Source organism: Eptatretus burgeri, chromosome 7, assembly GCF_056783735.1.
Source record: "Eptatretus burgeri isolate ZD-2024b chromosome 7, Ebu_testis_v1, whole genome shotgun sequence".
NCBI classification, from domain to species: Eukaryota; Metazoa; Chordata; class Myxini; order Myxiniformes; family Myxinidae; genus Eptatretus; species Eptatretus burgeri.
Window position 1 is genome coordinate 109156266 of NC_140967.1, and position 24311 is coordinate 109180576.

A 24311-nucleotide genomic window follows, 5' to 3' on the forward strand; every position below is an offset into this window, starting at 1 on the left:
CTCCATTAAACTCTGATTTGTAACACAGTCGTGCCACTTGATGTTGAGAAGGTGTCACCAGATAGTTCAGCCAAAGCAGTCCAGTGGACTGATGTCGGTTGCCTTTGTCGGTGCAAATTTCTCCAAAATTAGCACAATGGATTTAAGGGTGATAAAAAAGTTGCCAATTAAACTTGAATGAAAATTAACTTGGAACAAAAGTAAAAGTTTTAGCATGTTGTGCAATGTATTGTTAAAACCTTAAGTAAGAAATGTATTCAAAAACAACTTGTATCTTCCATCTATGTCACCAAACATGTATCTTATTGAGCTAAGGGGTTCTCATTTATAAACAATTATATTGGTGTCAGAAAGTTTGGTTGGAGGCTCCATTCTAACTTCAATGGAATGATTGCTTAAGGTGATATCCAGATAACTTTTTGCATTCTTCTCAACTTCAGATTATAAATGGTTCCCTAGCCCTTTCAATTCGGTTTGACCTCCTGACTTCCGGACCAAGGAGCCATGTGTCATCCATCCTAGTACCCAAAGGGCTGCAGTCTTGGTGCCGTTTTGTCTCGAGGATGATCAAAACATCGTTGGATGATCTCACCCCCTCTTATCTCTGACTACTGTATAAGAATTCAAAGTCTCCATGTACTGTAGAATTGGAGGAAAACTGTATTGCTTATTGAACTTCCTCTATAATTCTCCATATGTGCATATGTTTTTTGTTTTAATAAACGACTCAAATGTACAGGAGGAATTGAGAAGTTCTTCAACAATTTGGCGAGCCAGGCAGGAGCATAAAGACCTAGATGAGCGTGGTTGCAGAGTGAGCTGATGGTAGACACAGGCTCACAGATCAGAAGTGACAGTCCTTTTTAATCCCTGTGAGTGGGTGTGTGCTACCAGGTCGCCGTTCACCTCATTCTTTGTCTAAAGGGTTAACATGCTCCAAACTAAAATTTGAGCCATTTTTCTGTTTGAGTACTTTCTCTTTGAGTGGATCTAATGCCCCTTAAAACGGTAAAGGCATCAGCCCTGCCACAAGCTAAAGTGTATCCTCAGATTATAATTGATGAAGCCATAATTCATTTTGAAGAAACACCTACACCTCCCAGACAATCAGTAATGAGGGAATTTGGATTTGCTTGCTGAACACCAAGGCCCACCTCCCGAATACATAACTGAGGATCCGAGTGATGGGGCTCAGGGAGGTAAGGCTGAGGGAGGAAGACTGGGTGTTAAACAATCCCAGCTGCTTGCTGCATTCCAGGCACCTGCTGATCGTATGAGATTCAGAATAAATGAGTCACAGCTGGTTATGCCACTTACTTCTGAAAGAGAGCTTAGACCTGAACCAAAAATTCCATTATTAATGCCCCAACGAGAGCATTCCATGCCTGGAGTTGGCTTCATGGTTAGGGTGGTGGGCTTGCAATCCTAGGATCCTGCATTCAAATCCCCCTTGGCTGTTGAATTAATACCGGGTGGGGTTCACTCTGCCCGTCATCCTTCCGAGGTCGGCAAAATGAGTGCCAGCTTGTTGGTATCCTGTGGCGGAGTGGCCACCCATCCAGGATTGTACCCAATAGCTAACGAGACTGCTGAGGCAGCACCAACGCTCTGCACAGAGTATGGTCCCAATGGATGGATGGAGAGCATTCCACGGAGATCAAAATACCCCAGTTTGCATGCATAAATCATGGACATTTGCTGAAGCAAAAGCATTGGTGAAGGAAATGCCACCAATTAGACATAATCCTGCATGATTTTGGGAAGAACTATTAATGATTGTGGAATGTCATCAGCCAACTATTGGGGATTTGGAAATACTATTAAAAGTGGCAATACCCACAGAGGCACTGTGGACCCTGAAAACATCATCAGAATGAAAGTCATTACATACAGGAGTTGAAGACTTGTATGACACAAATGAGATACAGGCTAAAACAACACGGATAAATACCCGAGGCCAGGCCATCCAAGCATTAAACCCCATACGGACTGGGATAAAGTGCACAACTGTAAGCAGAAAGTAGGTGAAGATCCAAAGGATTATCTGGAAACATTGTGAGAGGTTTTTGAATTACATTCAGGAATGACTGGAAATGCAATAGATATACCATTAAAGCATACTTTCATGAATGGAATGTTGCCAAAGCTCCAGATGGGAGTAAAAACGGTATGTTTAGTTGGGAGATAAAAGCAATGAATGAAATAGTTGACATAGCTGTTCACTGTGCATGACAGATGGAAAAGAAAGGCATGGAGGCCACTACAAGATTAAAGCAATTGCAAACTAACGCATTGATCACTGACCAAAGGAAAGGAATTCCTTACGAAACCAAGGGTAATCAGAAGTACAACCAAGGTAGAGGCAGAATTGGGGACCCACTACCTTTGACACGACAACGAGATGACCAAAGATGCATTAAATGTGGAGAACTGGGTCAATGGAGCAGATATTTCCCACAGTATCGAATGCAACAAGGTATGAACCGAGATCGGTAATCTCAGCATAGGACACAGATGCAAACACCATTCCATCCATCAAATCGATTATGACTATGCTGGGAGAAGGGAAACTTTAGTGTTACCATTAGTAACAGAGTCCCCGGAAGAGGAGCCGAAATTAAATCTAAGAGTGAGTGGTTCGGAGGTTCCTTTTTAAATTGACACAGGAGCTACATGCTCTACATTATGACAAGACGATTTTCTAAATGCCCTATATCGCAAGTACAGGTAAATGTAGTGGGTATGTCGGGAGTTACTATAGCGACCCCACTAACAGAAAGATTGCAGGTGCAAGTGGGACCATTGACAGAACAACATTCTTTTCTATTAGCAACTCACTCTCCAGTTAATCTACGCGGAAGAGATTTACTATGCAAGTTAAATTGCACTGTGAAATGCACTCCGGACATAGTGTATCTAGAAATGCCACAGTATTCGCATGAGTCTGTTCTAAATTTGTTGCAAATGACCATTGAACCTATGGTGTATTGTTGGAAACTTGATGACAAGACAGTGTCTGTGTCCATGAGTGAGAGTTCCATGAGCCTCTTGAGTGCAGTGTCCAATGTACAAGAATGGGTCACTTACCATGAGATTGATATTACAGGATGGAGGTTTGATCTCCACTGTCGAGCATATTATGATTCCACAGGTGATGACAAAGGATATGCAAAGGAGGTTGGTCCACATCTGCAGACAATGTATGACATGCACTTAGTGTCACTGTGGTTAGGGTGAGAGGGTATAGCTGTAGAAGTATGTTTAACAGCAAAACAATAAGAACTATTGAAACAGCCTGAAATGAAAATCCCACATGTTGTCCTTTCGGTGTCACAAGAATGCCAGAAAAAATATATTGGCCAAATGATCACATATTGAAAGGAAAATAGTGAAAAGGAACTTGTGGGGAATTTTCAAGGAGCTCCGCTTTATGCACTGAGGGAACATGGACTTTGGTGGGAGTTAAAAGAAAAAATAACTCCCTCCACTTTTACAGTGGATAAAACCTCACCTCCTGAAGCAGCTGTGGCCGCACCTAGTCTGCTTGACCAGGTACCTCCTTGTCTGTGGACAAAAGACCCAAATGATGTCGGATGAATAAAAAACATGAGACCAGTTAAAATCCAAGTGGATAATTCCAAACCGTTACCACGGAAAACTGCAATATACCTTCCATTGCCAGTATAGCACCGGTAATCCAATCGTTGTTGGAACAAGGAACTGTAGTTCCCACTGTAAGCCACTGTAACACACCTATCCTGCCAGTTAAAAAAACTTAGGAAGCAAACGTGGCACTTTGTGCAGGACATGAGAGCAGTAAACGAGTGTGAAGCCTGCCTATCTGATCGTTCCAAATCCAGTTACTGTACTTTCCAGTATTCCAAATGACACAACATTTGATAGCGTCATCGACTTGTGCAGTGCATTTTTCTCCATTCCAGTACACGAGGAGTCGCAGTACTTATTTGCATTCACATACAAAAATATACAGTACATGTGGATTATCCTCCCATAAGGATATACAGAGAGCCCAACATTATTTTCACAAGCATTGCATGATGATTTGAGCAATGTTACATTCCCGAGGGGCTCAGTGTTGGTACAGTATGGTGATGACCTTTTAATATGCTCTCCTTTAAAAGAAGCATGTGAGCAGGACACCATCATGATGTTAACAGCGGTGGCAGACAAAGGGCATTCGGCAATGAAAGACAAGCTACAATTCTGCAAAGAAGAAGTAAAATATTTGGGACATATTTTAAAAAGAAACATGCAACTTCTATCAGCAGAACGAATAACAGCCATACGGTCGCTCCTGAAGCCAACAACCAGTAAGCAGATGAAGACGTTTTTGGGAGCTGTCGGTTATTGTCGACAATGGGTTGTTGATTATGCAGTACTATTGCGTCCCTTGCTGGACATTAGCGCATAAAGCAATCCAAATCCATTGGAATGGACAGAAGAAGCAGACATGGCATTTGTAGCATTAAAAAGCACATGTATTCAGTGCCTGCGTTAGGACTGCCAGATTATAACAAAACCTTTTACCTCTATTCACACAAGATGGGGGGGGGGGGGATTTGTGCAATCTGTATTAACACAACAACATGGAAATAAGATGTGGCCGATAGCTTACCATAGTGTAAGGCAAGACCCGGTAATGAGAGGATTCCCATCGTGCTTGCATGCGGTCACTGCGACCTTCCACATGGTCCAAGTAAATACAACAATTGTATTGGGAAATCCATTAATTCTCCGTGTCCCACATTTGGTTTCAGCAGTACCACTGAAAGCAGAAACACAACATCTCTCCGCTTCGAGAGCTACGACGTACGAATTGGTACTATTGACCTCATCGAACATCAAGATTCAGCGCTGCCCACCATTAAACTCGGCCTCTCTGTTACTGATAAATGAGAATGGTGAAGAAGAGCATGACTGCGTGGACATAATGGCGTATACGCTGATGTCATGCATTGATTTGAAAGATGTTCCATTGGCAAATGCGAATTTAACACTCTACTAGACTGCCCGTGAACCCGATGGGTTCCCGTTGTGACAGCAGTTGATGAAAAAAAAGACACGAAATTTTAATATTATTTTGTGGTCAAACTTTAACTTGAACAAAATTTGAGCATTTACCTCAGGAGTCATCATTCAACGAAGCACGCGTCTAAACACAATTTTATTTATTAACAAACACGGAAGTATTAGATCAAAATGGTGATGTTTATTTTATGCTTAAAAAGAAATCGTTCTTTGTCTATACTAAATGTTTGAGATTTTAAAATAAATCATTTCAAGGAAAAAAAATAGCTCCAGCGAACTATACCGTTGAGGTTGTTTGCTTTGATAAAATAATCCCAAAGAGTACTTGACTGAATCAGGAATTATTTTTTTAATAATTTTTTTCGTTGCCCGATTTTAACGAAACTTGGTACTGCACACCGCAGGTGAATGGTGAGTAATGTGGCCATAAAATTTTTGTGCTATCGCGTACCGTTTTGGTTGTATTTCGGGAACATACAAGATGAGAGTTTTAGTAATATATAGTGTCGACGGCTCGTCATCAAGAGCGTTAAATGGCGCACTATTAACAGGATATGCTGTTTGTTGAGATACAAAGACACTGGAAAGTGGGAGATTACCGGGGAACTATTCTGCACAGCAAGCACAGATTTTTGCCCTCACCTGAGCATGCTGCATCGTGGAGAACCAGGAAGTGAACATTTTTACAGATTCGCAAGATGCTTTAAGTGTAGTTCATGATTTCTGGACACTTTGGCGCGAGAGAGGATTTTTGATGTCTTCGGGTAGCAAAATTAAGAACGATGAACAAATAGCCAATCTTTTAGAAGCGATTCTGTTACCATCCACGATTGCATTGGTTAACTGCAATGCGCATACGGAGAGAGCAGATGGTGTTTCAAGAGGAAACGCGAGAGCAGAGAATGCAGCCAAACTTGCAGCTAAGTCAAAACAAAGTCCAGTAATCATGCAAGGTATTTTAGCCATTCCTGAGAGTCGTCCAACCTTGGAAGATGTCGCTGCCATACAGACAGCCATTGATAAACAGGAGATGGATAAGTGCATAAACTCGGGATGCATATATAACACTAAATCCCAACTGTGAAGTTCTCATGATGGACGTGTGGTGGCACCACATAACATTGTAAGCATGGCTTTCCTGATTGGTTCATGGAGTGAACCATACAGGCAAAGGAGGAATGTGTAAATCCATCGTAAAACAATGGTATGCACCAGGTTTCTCGGTGGTAGCTGAACAATATTGTGCCACTTGTCAAATCTGCCAGGAATATAATCCAGGGAAAGGTGAGAAGACAGTGCAGGCGGCACATCATCCTCCCTCCGGGCCTTTTGTGCACATGCAAATGGATTTTATTCAAATGCTGATATCTAGTGGACATGAATTTGTGCTTGTAATTATTGATATTTTCACAAAATGGGTAGAAGCTTTTCCATTCAGGAAAAGTGACACAATTATCGTTTTTAAAATTTTGATGAAGGATTTCATATTTGGTATACCTTGCAGAATTTTGAGCGATCAAGGGACACACTTCACAGCACAAGTGGTGCAGGAGCTGTGTAAAGCATTACAAGTGAAACAAAATTTCCATTGTCCGTACCATCCACAGTCAGCAGGGGCGGTGGAACAACAGAATCGCGTGCTGAAAAACATATTGGCAAAAATTTGTGAACAGACTGGTATGAAATGGCCGGAGGCTGTAGCACCAGCACTAATGTCAATGAGAGCCACTCCAAATCGAAAAACAGGACTCTCACCACACAAAATCTTCATGGGAAAGCCAATGAGGGCACTTTACTCACCTTCATTAATGACAAAGGAGATGAATATTCATCAAATGGATGATGCATTATGTGTATTTTGTATTGCACTGACAAACACTATGAGAGCATTTTATTCACAGGTGAATAACGCTTTGCCTGAAGCAGCAACCAAGGACTGTCACGACCTTAGCCCAGGAGATACTATGCTCATTATGGTGCACAAAAGGAAATCTGCCCTAGAACCAAGATCGATCAGTCCTTATCAGATCCACCCTCACTGCCGTAAAATGCAAAGGGAGACCAACATGGGTACATTCTTCACATTGCAAACGAGTCCGCAAGGCTGGGGATCCCGAGAAGAACCTTCAAACAGCCAATCTGTCAAAATAATAATGACATAATACGTTGTTTGTTTGATTACACCAATCATTTTGTTTTGTTTAATCTACACAGGAGTACTTCCCTGGTTAGGAAAGAAAAATAATGTTTGTGCTGATGCATATATGCATGTTCCACAAAATTGTGATTTTTATACACCCGCATTGACTGATCAAGTCATTTCACACATGTAAAGAAAAGAATGATGTCAACCAAAATGTGACTCCCCAGCACATTAAACCCCTACAGTCACGTATTAAACAAGGCATAACATTACATGAACGAATACATGAGCATCCCCTAAATACGTTTCGAGCAATGTCCTTACAGCATGCTCATGGAATGAATAAGAGCAGGTGATGGGTATGTTTGCAACTTCCTCTCTCATCTAAACATGGACTGCCCCTTTTGGCAGTCCCATTTCGGGGGGAAGATATATGTGGATTATTGGTATGTAGACAGAGTAACCCAACATTGAGTGGAATAAATAAAACACAAGGGGAAATTAAGGAAAGAAAAACAGAGATAAAATGTAAATGGAGAAAAGAGGGATACAGATGTACTGATTATAAGGGATGGTATGACAAGGTCCAAAGTATAAAAAATACAGTCCACTAAACAAACATGGAAGAATTAAAGGTATACCCACCACCTTTTGAAGTTATGAATAGAGAAAAAGGGATGGTTTGTTTAGTTCATCGGAGAGGTAATGGACTATACTTCGGTAATTCAACATGCAAATATTATGCTGAACACCTTAAAGAGTGACAATGAAAGGACTGACTATCGGGGTAAGGATGGATATCGATTTTACAGCAAATAACCTCACAGAACCCCAACCAGCCTAAAATAATACCTACTTCATATGTGGGCATAGGGCATATACATGGTTGCCATTTGGATTGACAGGATCTTATTACGTATGTAGGATATGTGATACCCCAAATTCGTATTTCTGACCAATCACATTTTGCTCCACAAAATAGATAGGAAAGGTGTATTTCAGAAACTGAGAGATTCTTCATGATTGCTTTTCCTCTGTATGGTGCTGCGAAGAATGCAAGGGAACTCATTAATATGGCAGCCTCTTTCGAGAAAATTGCAAACAATATTGCTGAGGGATTTACTAAAATGAACGCAGAAATGACTGCTCACCGAGCAGTAACTATGCAAAATAGTATCACCGTTGAAATTTTGTTGGCAGCTGGGGGGGGGGGCACATGTGCCATTGTGGGATCTGAATGTTGCACATATATCCATGATAATTCAGAGCAAATCGATGATCTAGCTGCCAAAATTAAAGCAGAGAGTGAGAAATAATACGATTATAAGAGGATGGGATTTTGGGTCTTGGTTAAAGGGAATTTTTGGGAACTAGTAGGCAACATTATTGCATTGGATTTTTATTGGAATGTTACTACTTGTGATTATCATTGTACTCTTCAAATGCACCATAACTGCATTGTCCTCATTGTTCAATCACTGTTTTAAAAGAAAAGCCATTGCCACTACAATGTTTGTTCAGACAATGTTTGTTCAGACACCAGACACAATGTTTGTTCAGACACCATTTCCTGATGAGAATCCCAATCCAGATAGAGAACTTCATGATTCATGCAACATTGAAATTAGAGAAGTACATAGGCAATTTAAAATGAACATGTTATGTATATATGACCATGGGCAGATGTTATCCCTGAGGCAGTCATCGGTCTTGCTGTCCTTTACCAGTGTTTTGCAATGTGTGAAGAAATGAAACTTCCCGGCCCTTTCATGCTGCACCCACAGGGTTGGAATTACTACTGGAATCTCTTTATGCATCAGCATGTGAATATCTTGCTATCATGATATTGGAGTGTGCGGAGTGGGCAATGCTGATGACGTGCTCTGGAGTGGCTTGTGTTTGAGACTTTCCACTCTCTACACTTTTCAACACCCTGGCTACTCCACGCCGAAATGCCTCCAGCTATACTACATGTGGTGTGATGGACTCTGGCAATAGCGCCTTGCACATGATGCTACTCTCATCCACCTATGCTCTGTCCTACACAAAGTTTAACCAAACATGGTTATTCATTCACCATGACGGAGCATGAGATTGTGCTGGGGGGGAAGGAGATTTGTGAGAGACTCAACTCTGCAAAGTGACATTGGATTTTGGAAGGAAAATGCTTACGGCCATCTCTTCCTTGTTGGAGAAATGCCATGAGCTTTCTAAATGCCCAAGTCATTGTCATCAATTAATGACTAATAAAAAAAATGATCCTCATCATGAAGTACAACACCACCCTCTTTGGAGGCATTGCATGCACCCAAACATCAAAGCAACATGCAGGAGAAGATCGAGGCCCTGATACCCAGGACAACGATGAGTGCGCAACACCTGTCTGGACCAGCGCCTCCATCCTTGTATCACCGTTCACCTCCTAGCAAAGATGGATAAACAAGCTGTGTGAAGCTTTGTTGGCAGGCTTTGATGGTGGAGGGCTGGGATTGATGACTTGCACATGGATAATGATGTCCCAGGAAAATGGAATGTTCATTCAAGAATTGCCTATGTGAACTTTTAGAAATTCATTGATTGTGATGTTGTCTGAATGACAAAAGGGAGGAATGCCAATTCAAATTTCTCAAAAATTAGCATAATGGGTCTTAGGGTGAAAAAAAAAAAAATTGCCAGTTAAACTTCATTGATAATAATTAACTTGAAAAAAGTAAATGTTTTAGCATGTTGCACAATGTATTGTTAAAACCTTTAGTAAGAAATGTATTCAAAAACAACATGTATCTTACATCTATGTAACGAAACATGTATCATATTTAGCTAAGGGATTCTCATTTATAAACAACTAGCAGGGTATCCATCGAAGACGGGTAATGTCACTGAAATGAAAGCATGTGTTTGATGTGGGTTACTCACAGATTCAGTGGAGTCAATTTCGTTATGAGAGGGTGTCTTCAGTCGTCTATTGGAGCACATTTTTTCAAACAACATTCCTCGTTTTGTTGTCTGGGGCATGGACATGCAGCCTACATCTTGATCCAATTCTTGATTCCGCAACGTAAAACATCCCATGGGAGAAAACAGATGGACGTAGATCTAGTCCGATGGGGAAATTCTTCTTCGTTTCTATGTTCTTGGCATGTTACCACCTGGAAACATATAAAAGTGATTAGTAATGTGCATTTCAATCAACGGATTTTAGTTCTTGGAATATATAGCCCCCCAGATTATTTTGGGTGCATGGCCTTTTCATGCACGTGTATGGCCTGAATGATGGAGAATTACCAGTGCTGCAGTGGGATTTCCCAGTGCTGCAGTGGAATTTCCCAGTGCTGCAGTATAATTTCCAATTAATGCAGTGGAATTTCCAAGTACATACTGCAGTGGGAATTCCAAGTACTGCAACAGGAGTATCAAGTGTTGCAGTTGAATTGCTAAGTGCTGCAGTTGAATTTTCAAGTGCTGCAGTGGGATTGCAAAGTGGGATTGCAAAGTACTGCAGTGGGTCTTCCAAATACTGAAGTGGGGTTTCCAAGTACATAAAAAGTGACTTACCGGAATGTAGTAAGATCTTGCAAGCTCTTTTGCTGAGGGTACAATCACAAACTGATTTTCAGGTACAATCTCACTTGATGGTCAGCTAAAAAGGAGAGTGAATAACTTTACTTTTATTATACTTTATTTGGAGCAGGAAGACTCCACCAAACAGGGTGGGAAGCTATTCAATTTTTTCTCAGTGGTGACTGATGACTGAGTTGTGAGTCAGTGGATAAAGAAAAAAAATCTTAGCTTGACAATTTGAAGATGGTAGTATAATTTGAGTCAATTAGACAATTTAAAGTTGATTACAGGCCGAGAGTGATTGGATCAGAAAAGTATGCTGGTAAGCAAACCACCTGCATCTTTCATTCTACTTTTCAAATGCAAACCTGCAAAACTACCAAATACAACACTGTGTCTTTTTGCACTGTTGACTGTTCAAATCAAGAGCAAACCTAACCTGCATCTTTTTTGCACTGTTCAAATGTTGTGCAAATCTGCATCTTTGTTTCACTGTTTAAATGTTTTGCACTGTTGAACAGTAGCTTGCTGGCTTTAAGGATAAGGCTTAAAGGAAAGCAAGCTAGATAGCAATCTTTTATTAGTTTTGGCTTTTTTCTTCTGTTGTCTACAAATAAAGGTGAGTAGGGGATGGTTATGAAGTGCAAGTCAGGAAAGGATAAAAAAAAAATTACTCATTTGAATGAATGCGAGGAAACCTTATTGCTCATTCCATCGATAAAAGAAACACTTTTCAGTCGATAATCACAATTTTCAATGAACGTGGTCGGCTTCCTTATTCAATGAAATTTCTTATTCAATGAAAGTGGTAACGGTTTTACTTCCTTCTTCAGAGCATTGGGTGTGTCCTGCCCATTTTCACCCACAAAATTCACAATAGATAACAGTTAGTTCATAACGAAAAGTACATCTAGCCACCTTCACAATAGAACCTTAAACACCTGCCAATTTTCAGGAGGACCCGATTTGATTTGACGCCACAAAATGGGAACAAAATTCGACGTTTCTCTCTTATTGTATAGATTATATTGATGTCTCAAAGTCTGGTTGGAGGCTCCATTCTAGCTTCAATGGAATGTTTGCTTAAGGTGATATCCAGATGTCTTTGTGCACTCTTGTCAGCTTCAGATTATAAATCATACCCTAGCCTTTTCAATTTGGGCTGACTGCCTGATCTTTGCACCAAGGAGCCATGTGTGATCCATCCCAGCGCCCAAAGGGCTGCAGTCTTGGTGCCGTTCTGTCTCAAGGATGATCAAAACATCATTGATGTCAAAACATCATCACCCATCATCAAAACATCATCAAGGATGGTCAAAACATCATCACCCCCTCTTATCCCTGAATACTGCATAATAATTCAGTCTCCATGTAAACCAGAATCGGAGGAAAACTGTGTTGCTTATTGAACTTCCTCGAGAATTCTCCATATGTGCATGTTTTTTTTTTGTTTGAATAAATGACTCAAATGTACAGGAGGAATTGAAAATTTCTTCAACACCTTCAACAACAAGGTGGTGGCACCGCACAGTATTCTGGACATGATTGGTGCCTGAGCAAGCTGTGCCTTTGTTTCTAGGCCAACACGCGTGGAACGCAGATAATTCCACTGCCAGGGGAGGATTTGCCCATACCTATCCACATTTGCACCTCCTTGCTGTCATCTAGAGTGTGGCTGATCGACACGCACAGGTATTTGAAAAATGTCACATGATATTGGTATTCTTCTTCTGCTTCTTCTTCTTCTTCTTCTTCTTCTTCTTGAATATGGCAGCTTGGCTGCTAAGTAGCTATCATTTTGTTGGGGCTCAACTATGCCGCTGATGCTGGGCCACAATAGCAGTACACCGGTACTCATTTCGCCAACCTTAGAAGGATGGCAAGCTAAGTTAACCCCATCTAGTGTTAATTCAGTGGACAACAGGGCTCAAACTCAGGACCCTAAGAACCCAAGCCAGCCACCCCAACCACAAAACCAACACCAGGCTTAGGGTATTAGTATCAAGTCAAGTTATAGAGAGGGTATTCCGAGGGTCTCTGAAGGAGCAAGAATACCCGTAACAATGAAAATTCACGGACGGTCGGGTCTGGACAGGTGTGGGAGTATGCGCCAGAGCAGTGCGTCACTTTGTCCACTTTCTACTGGTATTCCAGGGGCCTCCATCTGGCGATCCCACAGGCAGGTGCCTGGCTCATCCCAATCTCCTTGAGATGCCGATCAACCTGTTAAAACCACGAGGCACGTGGTCAGCCCATTGGCCACCTCCACTAATGAGATCCCACACTGAGAGAATCTGGTGAGCAGGATCAGCGACAGGAAAACGAGCCACATGTCCATACAGCTGCAGCTGATGCTCACAGACTATGCAGGTGACAAATCTCATTTGAGTCTCTCTCAGCAACCGCTCGTTAGACACAAAGTAAGAAAAGCGAAAGCCAAGGATTCTCCGAAGAGACCTGGCACCAATGGAATTAAGTCTCCATCTCACATCCCTGGTCAGAGTACAAGTCTCACATCCATAAAGCAAGGCTAAAAGCACAAAGGACCTGAAGACTCGAACTTTCGTCCTCATGCACAGGAACAGACAGTGCCATACCCCATGATCCAGTGAATCCATGACTCCCAAGGCCCAAGCCAGACATATATTGAGCTCTGGCTTACAGCCAGCAGAGACGTGAATATCACTGCCAAGGTAAATGAATCTCTCCGTGACCTCAACATCCTCACCACAAACAGGTACAAACAAGATAGCAGCATCCAAGATGTAATTGAAAGCCTGGATATTTGTGTTGACCCAGGAAACCTGTAATCCCAGCGGCTCCGATTCCTCATTCAGCACCTCAAGGGCCCCCAGAAGGATATCCAGAGTTTCTGCAAAGATGATTGCATCACCTGCTAAATCAAGATCATAGATCTTGACATACCCAAACGATGCACCGCAGCTTGATCTATCCAACATCCTCCCCAGAATCCAGTCCATACAAGCGCTGAAAAGTGTGGGGGCCAGGACACACCCCTGACGAACTCCAGCAGTAACTGGAAATGAGTCAGACATTGTATCACCACATCTCACAGTACTCTCAGTACCAGTGTATAGTTCAGACATCAGATTGATCAGTTTTGGTGGCATCCCACGAAGACCAAGAATCCTCCAGAGGGCATCCCGATTCAGTGAATCAAATGCTTTATACAGATCAACATAGGATGCAAGCAACCCCTGCCTAAACTCTCGTCTGTGTTTGGTGAGAACCCAAAGGGCAAGGATATGGTCAATCGTCGACCTCTTTGGTGTAAAGCCTGACTACTCTGGGTGCTGGTGCAGATGGCGAAGCCTATCAAGAATTATCCGAGCAAAGACTTTGCCCAGCACTGAGAGCAGCATAACCCCTCAGCAGTTGCTGCAGTCCTGGCGATCACCCTTCCCTTTCAAGAGAAGGCCAACAAGGCCCCTCTTCCAATCAGTTGGGATGATGCCTGTGTTCCAGGCAGAGTACAGAACTGCATGAAATGACATGAGTACAGCATTTCCACCAGCCTTGAGAAGTTCAGCATGGATGCCAAAGATCCCAGGAGCTTCACCCCATTCAAACCGGTTCACTGCAGCCTGTGTTTCCACAAAAGGAGATGGATCACTGTTGATTGGAGGGTCAGCAAAAGGGATTGTAACACCCCTGACATCCAACTCAACATCTGGTGGATCAGAGTGGAACAGCTGCTCAAAGTCATCGGCCCAGCGGGCCTTCACTTTGGACTCCTCTGTCAAGAGCCCACCACGCTCTGCTCAAAGTGCATTACACTGAGGGACGGGCTTGGAGGAACTCATTGCGCAAATTCCCCTGTAAGCAAGAAGAAAATCTCTTGACCTGAGGTGATGTTCTACCCCCTCACAGATTCCTCGCACATAAGCCTCCTTGCCCACCCACAGCGCATGTACAATTTTATGCCTCAACTCCCTGAACAGCTCAGCTCTGCCATTCAGCCTGGCCCTGCGACTCTGGTCAATGGTATCCAGTGTCCCTTGAGAGAAAAATTCTTCTTTGGCCTTCAGTGAGTTCCAAGACATCCACCAGCAACATTAATGACAGTGGTAATGAAGGCACTCCACAACTCTTCAGGATTCCCAAAAGCACCCAGATCCCCCAAAACCCACTCAGCCTGTTCGCAAACTCCACAACTACCCTCTCATCAGTGAGCTTGACAACATCCAGCCAAGGCTGGGATGGTACCATTCTCCAAAATTTACGCTGCAACTTCAGAGTTGCTTCCACATGCCTGTGGTCGGTATTGAGGAACTGAGCACTCCAGTAGGCCCTGCGGTTCTGGATCATCCTCCAGTGACCATCAATGAGCACATGGTCAATCTCCTTTGCTACAACACCAGCGTTGGAATACCAAGTCCAGTGATGAGCTTGTGGGCGCTGAAACCATGAACCGGCCACTCTAAGTCCATGACTGCAAAGTCAAGGAACTTGGTGCTATTCTTGTTCACAGTTCCAGACCCATGGGGACCAACACATGTTCAACAACCATCCCCATCAGTTCCAGTCGATTCATTGAAATCCCCCAAGACTAGAAGAGTTTCTCGCATGGGACACTGATAAACCAGACTCGAGGTGGCATAGAATGCGTCCTTCATGGTGAGATGACTTTCCTCAGTCGGAGCATTTCCAGAGACCAGTAAAATGACACCCAAGGAGTGACGAATCCTTAGTGGCATAATATGCTCGTTGACCGGTGTTACCTCAATTATCGTTCAAATCAGATTATTGGACACAGCTACAGCAACTCCCTGGGCATGATAACCATCAGAGTGACCACATCAATCGGAGGTGTAACCACCCACCATGATCTCGCCACTATCCGGTCTCCGAACCCCAGAGAGTGCTGCAATACCGATGTTCAAATGCTTTTGCTCAGATGATAACAGAGACAGATGATCATTCTCTCTTTTGGATAAGACATTCCAGGCACCCACCCAAAGGGACCACCTCAGGTTAACCCAAGGAGATCGCCGTCTGGTGGACGACACCTCAGCACCAACCCGACACACACTACCGCAATCTGACCCGGGAAGATAACCTCATGGTATTCCTCCTATCATCAAAGAGTGGGTGTCCCGAAAGCTTTGCCCCAATCCCATCATCCGGTGAGTTGCCTTGCGGAGGGCAGCTGCACAGCAGGTATTCCCACGTAGTGGATTTTCAATTTCTTTGCGTTTTTCTTGTATTTTGTGGAATGAACGGCTTTCTAGTGGCAGGAGTGGAAATCCCGCCACCAACCTCATAAAAAAAAGAGTAACCCAACTGCAGGAGGACATCAGCGGGCACAGTTGGGCATTAGATTTGGATGGCCGTTGGCTCACAAAGCGCTCCTTCGCCCTTTGACAGGTTTTGTTTTTAATCCTGCTGGGTGTCCATTTCCAGACATCCTCCTCACCAGGAAACCTGGTGGGGGAGACGGCTTAGCTCTTCGACAACCCGACCATGAAACAGGTTCATGTCGGTTTACATGGTACCTGTAGCAAATCACAGATCTAATCTGGCTTGACCTGACAATAATCATCGGTGTTGATTTGTTTGTGGGTTTGTGTTTGTGGGTTTTTTGTCAGACTACTCCTCGGGTTCTGGATCAATTACATCCAGACTTGCTGCAGAGGATTAACATAATTATTAATTATTAATTAATGTATGAGGGTGTTTTTTATATTTGCCAGTGGTCTTAGGGGAGGGGAACGCAAATTATCTATGTAAATGTGTATCATGTAGCGCCGCATCCAGGAGGGAGAGGGCATTAAGAGTCTCTACCATTTCCAGTGCAGTATTCCTGTGCCCACGTTTTCCAGTGCAGTGAGGTGTTTTGACTTATCAGCAGTAGATATGTTTTTGCTTCATACACGTAACTCTCGTTATTTATTTTTCCTATACAGAGCTGTCACTTGCCTGTACACCACCCCAATAAAGGTACTGCATGTGTCTGAAGAACGTGTTGCATGTTTGGAACAAGATCGCCCGTCGTGGGAGGTGGGGGTAATCTGCTAGTCCATCCATCCATTAGGACCATACTCTGTGAAGTGCGTTGGTGCTGCCTAAGCAGTCTCCTGGGCTATTGGGCACAATCCTGGACAGGTCACCACTCCGACACAGTATACCAGCAAGCTGGCATTCATTTTGCCGACCTCGGAAGGATGACAGGCAGAGTCAACCCCACCTGGTATTAATTCAACAGCTAAGTGGGATTCGAACTCAGGATCCTGGGATCCCAAGCCTACCACCCTAACCATAAAGCCAACACCAGATATAATCTTCTGGTATATGAAGTATTAGTGACCAAAGATCGAATGTTTACCCACAATTTCCTTGGTTTATAAGTGGATTTCGAGCCCATGTGCCCCTTTTGGGCCGCAGGGTGCACACCCCATTGTTCCGATTTTGTTCGGTGTGTTCAATTTGGCGCTTTAATCCACAAGGTCACGATTTTTAGATCCTCGTGGAGGATCTCGAAGTCTTACTCACGTTGTTGTTCTTGTGGACTTTTTTGTTTCACAGCCTTCAGTTTTCATCGAAACTTCCTGAAACTTGGCGTATATATGTAAAAATACCCTGCGCAGACAGTAACGATCTCAGATTTTGAAAATTCCGCTCAGAAAAAAGTTATGACGTCAAAATATCTCCGCTAATGGTAATCGCCGAAAAAATTATCTCCGAAACTAGGCAAGCTTTTTGAATTGTGTTTGCGGGAATCGAACAGGGCATTAACAGAGATGAATTAACGCCCATACGATACATCACTATGACGTCATATCAATTTGTATGACGTCATTCCTATTTTTGACATTTTTTGTTTCACAACCCAGAGTTTTCATCGGATCTTCGTGAAACTTGCCATGTATATGCACAAAGCCCACGCGCAGGCAGTAACCATCTCCGATTTTGGAAATTCTTCCTAGAAAAAAAAAGTTGACGTCATAATATCGCCGCTAATGGAAATCGCCTATACCATTATCTCTGAATCTAGGGAAGCTGTTTGAATTTTGTTTACGGGAAATCAAGCCGGGCATTAGCACAGATAATTTATCGCAAACATGATACATCACAATGACGTCATATTCGTTTTTATGACGTCATCATTAAGAGGACGAGGATCTTAGCTCATTCGAGCTTGTTTTTCGCTTAGGACCCTGATTTCATAGCAGACTTTTCAAAGCATAATTTACCTCAGAAGTGTTGATCGATGCAATGAACAAATTTCCCGCCAGAAGAGTTTCCTCGCACCAGACCAAGTCCTTGCGTCGAATGCGCGGGATAACTATTCCACGAACACCACGGAGTTACAAACCGTGTTTGTTTGGTTATAACTCGGACGGCCCTCGGTGGAGCGCATCGTCCCGCCGGGTCGAACAGCTTCACGTTTTGAGAGGACCTGCTCACAGACACACAGACACGCAAACACACAGAGACAAGTTGGTGAAAACATCACCTCAGTCCACCTTCAGTGGCTGAGGTAATTACAGCAGGTGTGGTGATGAACGAGGATTCGCAATCTCCACCGAAATCGTTTCGATTCCCTCAGGAGAAAATAGAGGACGGTGCCACCGGGAAGTCCGAAACGGTTCGATTTCGGAGGTTCGATTCCAACCGGGATGCTCGAGTTTTTGGTTCGAGACCTTCGTGACTGATCAAAAAAAAATAAAATTACCTCATGAACAAATCACCTCAGGTCCGACTGTCGTTCACAAACCGCCTCAGGTCCGACTGTCGTTCACAAACCGCCTCAGGTCCGACTGTCGTTCACAAACCGCCTCAGGTCCGACTGTCGTTCACAAACCGCCTCAGGTCCGACTGTCGTTCACAAACCGCCTCAGGTCCGACTGTCGTTCACAAACCGCCTCAGGTCCGACTGTCGTTCACAAACCGCCTCAGGTCCGACTGTCGTTCACAAACCTGGAAATATTCGAGTCCACACACATTGCTGTCAGTTATGAGAGACGTTCTCCGTTTGTCACATTTCATTATTAAGGACGAGAAGTCGCCGGCATTGCCCGGGGAAAGTCAATGCGATCCTCGATTATGACTCCTTGGGACTTGTGGAATATTTACTCCGTGCAGTCTTGAGGAGGATTTGGCGCGAGGAAACTCTTTTGGCGGGAAATTTGTTCATTGCATCTTTTTTACACTTCTGAGGTAAATGTGTACAAATTATACTTTAAAAAGTCTCTTGTCGAGTAAGTACATCCATAAGTCTTTACAAAGTGGCTTTTATTCCCGTTCTCAAGTGTTTTCATAACTACAAAGGCTGATAACGACCCTGAATAGATTACTCAAGTATAAATCGGGACATCATGAAAATGCCAAGTCGTACTTTCTCTTCTTCTTCTTCTTCTTCTTCTTCTTCATCTTCTTCTTCTTCTTCTTCTTCACCAGCAAAGCATCATCAAGGCTGAGGCGATTAACACTGACTCCAATATCCAATGAAAGGAGTGACATTGTCTCTGGGCATGAGGCTTTGTTTCATTCACCATACCAGTTCTGAGAGGGCGTGGTGACCGTTTCATTCACCATACCAGTTCTGAGAGGGCGTGGTGACCGTTTCATTCACCATACCAGTTCTGAGAGGGCGTGGTGACCGTTTCATTCACCATACCAGTTCTGAGAGTGCGTGGTGACCGTTTCATTCACCATACCAGTTCTGAGAGGGCGTGGTGACCGTTTCATTCACCATACCAGTTCTGAGAGTGCGTGGTGACCGTTTCATTCACCATACCAGTTCTGAGAGGGCGTGGTGACCGTTTCATTCACCATACCAGTTCTGAGAGGGCGTGGTGACCGTTTCATTCACCATACCAGTTCTGAGAGTGCGTGGTGACCGTTTCATTCACCATACCAGTTCTGAGAGGGCGTGGTGACCGTTTCATTCACCATACCAGTTCTGAGAGGGCGTGGTGACCGTTTCATTCACCATACCAGTTCTGAGAGGGCGTGGTGACCGTTTCATTCACTATACCAGTTCTGAGAGTGCGTGGTGACCGTTTCATTCAACATACCAGTTCTGAGAGGGCGTGGTGACCGTTTCATTCACCATACCAGTTCTGAGAGTGCGTGGTGACCGTTTCATTCACCATACCAGTTCTGAGAGTGCGTGGTGACCGTTTCATTCACCATACCAGTTTTCGTCTCTCTTAACGTTGCACCAGGTTCTGATCAACTTGAACTCGAGAATATTTACATATTATAACATGAAAATGATTCCGTGACAAATCGCAATGGCTCGCAAGTTCTCATCGACCTTTTGTCAGACGGTTGAAGAATAATTCCACCGAAGGAAAAATAGTAAGTCCCGTCTCGGTGATAACTCAAGCAATCTTCTCCAGCTATTATAAATCACCCAAGAGAGATGGATGAATGAGTGAACGAATGAATGAGTGAACGAATGAATGAGTGAACGAATGAATGAGTGAACGAATGAATGAGAATGAATGAGAACGAATGAATGAGAACGAATGATGATTATGAATGAATGAGAACGAATGATGAGAACGATTGATGAGAACGAATGAATGAGAACGAATGTGAGAAAGAATGAATGAGAACGAATGAATCGACATTGTGCACATCCCTGGGTTACAATATGGCCCTGTGGTGCTATTATCCAGAACCAAAGGATTCCACAGCCCGACTCGCAAGGTTGAAGGAGATCCGAGACAAGAGACTGGCGCAACCACATGGATCAGTCCAACGTATGAAGAGTACCTGTGACCCAATACCAGATTCCCTTCTCAGTGTCATGGATATCACAGAGAATGCTATCAACGATTTACCATGAACCTCAGTCGCCTCTCCACTCCTTCAGATCCATCTACTCCATCATGCTCCAAGTTAAGTCGGAGGGATTCATCAGGGGACAAGGTACTGTTTTCATCTGATTGCATCTTCTGTAACTCAAAGGGGAGACGAAAGGTCAAGATCAAAGCGACACACACCAATGAAGGCTTAAGCCAGTTTGAGTGTGACGGATGGCAAACAGTTCTCGAATTAGCTGAAAACAAATGTGACGAGAAATTACTCACACGGATAAGAGGTCATGATTTGTTTGCTACAGAAGTGAAGTATCACAAATCCTGCTGGGTTATCTCCACACAGAATCCAGAGAAATGGAGGAGTACAAGCACAGAGGACAAGGAGAGACAAATAAACCTGGCACAAGCACAAAGTCAGGCCTTTGCAGAAGTTCAGAAAGTCATAGAAGGAGATATCATGAGAGGCAAACACATGATCAAACTGTCAGAGCTTTCCAGCATACGGATTTCGCCAATCCCAACTTCCGTGGGGAAAACCTTAAAGGTGAGTTAGAGAAACATGAGAAGTACAAGGACTCATTGGCGTTCTGTAGATTACACCGCACAGGAAACTTCCACTTACATAGTCTACAATGCAGACAGTGGCACAAGCGACGCGGTAAGATGTGCATATGAGCTTGGTTCTCTTGATATGGTCCAATAATCTGGTAGATATCTGCATCGAATGATCCTTGACACTGAAGCCACTGAAGACCCTTTCTAGGTTGCCTAAGTTTGTCCCAGTTCTAGCTAGATTAGGAGACACGTTGCAAGTACCCGACGACCTGATGGATGACCTGGACGAGTTCACCTGTGCGTTATATGGAAGACCTCGTACTCGGATTGTCGATGAGTTGCGGTTCATGAAAATGAATGAGCTGTATGCGAAAGATGATGACCGTCTCTCCCGTTCGAGCACAGTTGACATGGGCACTCTCCCTCCATGCAAGAAGAACCTGGAGCAACACATCCGGAGAGTCAACTTCCAACTTGGCATTTGGAAAAGAGCCCATGTTGCAAATCTTGAGATCGCTGAGCCAAGTGATGGACATGGGTGGATTTTAGTTGAGGGGAAGCTGGAGCCTCTTTGGTACGAGGGAGGGGTCCTGCCACAGCAGTTAGCAGACATCACTGAAGATTCAGAGAACATCAATGACTCGGACTCAGTCCGATTCCTCTGGAATGTCTGAGTCCATCTTAATGGAGATAGCTCAGAATCTGACAATGAGTAGGATTAGTTGCAATTCACGTTAACGACAGGAATCTTCATTTCTATTGGATTATACTTCTGTTTTGAATTGTTTAGAATATATGTTGTATTTAAATACTTACCGTGTTTGAGATTTGGTGATGTTATTTAGTTCCGTGAATATTGTATTCGATATGATGCGAATATAATGAAAATATAAACACTATTTTATTCACTCTGAAACATTTGCTTTCTGCAGTCTGCATTGGCACTGTAAGTTGAAGATGGATGAATATGAGAAGAAATATGAAGGATAATGAAATAATGCCCGTAAAATATTCTTGTATTATAGGTCACTGACATGATCCGGATTATGGAGATATAGACTGGAAATGTTTACGTGCAATGAAATATCTTATAGTTTGGTGATGCTGATGGTGGCCATCTTGGATTTTTTGGTTGCTTTCAAACTATACTATTAAATAATATTTTGTGTGGTATCATAACATTGTCTGTTTTCATGGTAATAGTTTGTCAAGTAATGTTCCATAAAAGTGACCACAAATGTGTATTTCGTCAAAATGTGGTTGATTGAAAACATTATTTGTCTGAATACCCGTTTGATGCTTATTGTGTGATAACGTTGTATATTTTCATAATAGTTGCTTGATATTTTCTAAAAATAAAAGGTAATTAATACCGTTTCTCACTATCAATGAATAGTCTGTACCTGCAATAAAATTCATATAATCTCAAGTATATTCATTGAGGAATATGGAGTGTTGATTTTGTGTTTATTCGAAAGATAGGAAATATATATATATATATATATATATATATATATATATATATATATATATATATATATATATATATATATATTCAAATGTATATAATTTCATTTAGATTTAATGCACAACACTGTTAGACGTATACAGACGATCAGAATGCAATTATCTTCAATTTGATGCATCATACATGTATATTGGATATGATTTGGGCCTTCTGCATGCTATTTTGATTCCATCCGTAAATTGAATTCGACGCAAATCGATAAAAGTATAATTTTAGGGTACCCCTATTCAAAAGGTCAAAACAGGAAGTGTATCCCAAAATTTTCAATGTTAACATTCATATTCGTGTTCAGTATATCCAGGGGATTCAGAAAAAACATAGGATTGCTGGGAGGTGGGGGGTGCACTGTGGCCATATCTAGCCCATGGCTTAATGATGCCTCCGGCGACTTTGTTAACGGAGGCATAAAAATAGGGGCTCTACTCATGGGTGCTCACCTGGGAGCAGATGAACAAGAAAACCAGGCAACCACTGGTAGGTGTGGAAGACCCACAAAATATGTAATGGAGAAGAAAGTAAATGCCTCTGGATTTAAAAAAAAATGCTGAGCAAACTTTGGTATATACCGGGTGATGAAGGTTGTGGTCAAGTTTCATCTAAATCATGTGTGTAGTTTCAGAGAAGTAGTTGTTGCAAGTGTGTACGAATGGACGACGCACCATCCCATAAGCTCCCCAGAACAATGTTCCAGGTGAGCTACAAACTACGTAGGGGTTCCTGCACGTCGTGCATTGAGAACGTACTGAGTTACTGCACTCATGGTGGTGATCTTTTCCCACCGGTGGTTTTGGGATGTGTTGGACATTGAAAAGCTATGGAGTTATTGGCCTCATGGTGGTTACCCTTTACCTGCGGGCGGGTGGAAGTACTGCCCGACTCTACATCACTATATACACTTTATAACGGCCTTTGCTGCCCTCAAAACAGACGTCAAAGCCAATGTGCAGTTGCTTAAAACCTTGTCCAAGTTCTGGAGAACCGACACTCACAAAACTTGGGACCTCAAGGTGCGATGGTTTGGCCATGAAAGAATAACAAACAGACACACAAACACTTGAAATTATTTCTAACAATGAAAGAACTGGACACTTAAATTATTTTCCAGATTGCACCGATGGGTCATCAGACCAATATTGGAAATTAACCCTTGGATTCGCCCTTTCTTTTTGCCATCTGAACCCCTGGCCGACGCTGCAGGGAATCCAGGTTTGTCCACTGTCTGCTGACGTCCTTTTAATTCACATAAAGTACATCAATTTATCCATCATCTCATCGTGTCCTTGTCCTGCCTGTCATTTATGTTCATGCTCCCCCATGAACAGTGCATTGCTATCAAATAAAAACCATACCTGTAATGGACAGAGAGGTTCAGAGGCTCCAGATCCAGGTGAAAGCCTTGCCACCACTTCCAAGTGAGTGTTCAAAGAAATCAACACATCATTCACACTTTGTTAATTAAATGAGAAAGTTTGCAGGAACATCCTAAGCATTGAAAATCATGCCAAATAACAAGCTTTCGCAGGTTGTTTAACATGTTCGATGAGTTTATTGTTTGGGTGAAAAGTGATGTAATTTGTGGTCCAGATTTTAACCAAATATTACATCTTTGAGCTCCACTCTGTTCTGATGACCCTCCAATGTCAGTCACCTTGAAGGGAAAATCTGCAGCTTAAGGGGAATT

At 42.8% G+C, this 24311-nt stretch overlaps 1 long non-coding RNA gene across 1 annotated transcript in view; it reads right to left on the bottom strand.

The window, feature by feature from the left end:
- The window catches only part of LOC147024073 (uncharacterized), a 33502-nt gene extending 22980 nt beyond the window's left edge, over positions 1-10522 (bottom strand). Inside the window, exons 1-3 of the long non-coding RNA XR_015060525.1 lie at positions 10109-10522; positions 3512-3564; positions 3088-3189 (exon numbers count right to left, since the gene is read on the bottom strand). This is a non-coding gene — a long non-coding RNA (uncharacterized LOC147024073). The remainder of the gene's footprint in view (positions 1-3087; positions 3190-3511; positions 3565-10108) is intronic.
- Between the last annotated feature and the right edge of the window lie 13789 nt (positions 10523-24311).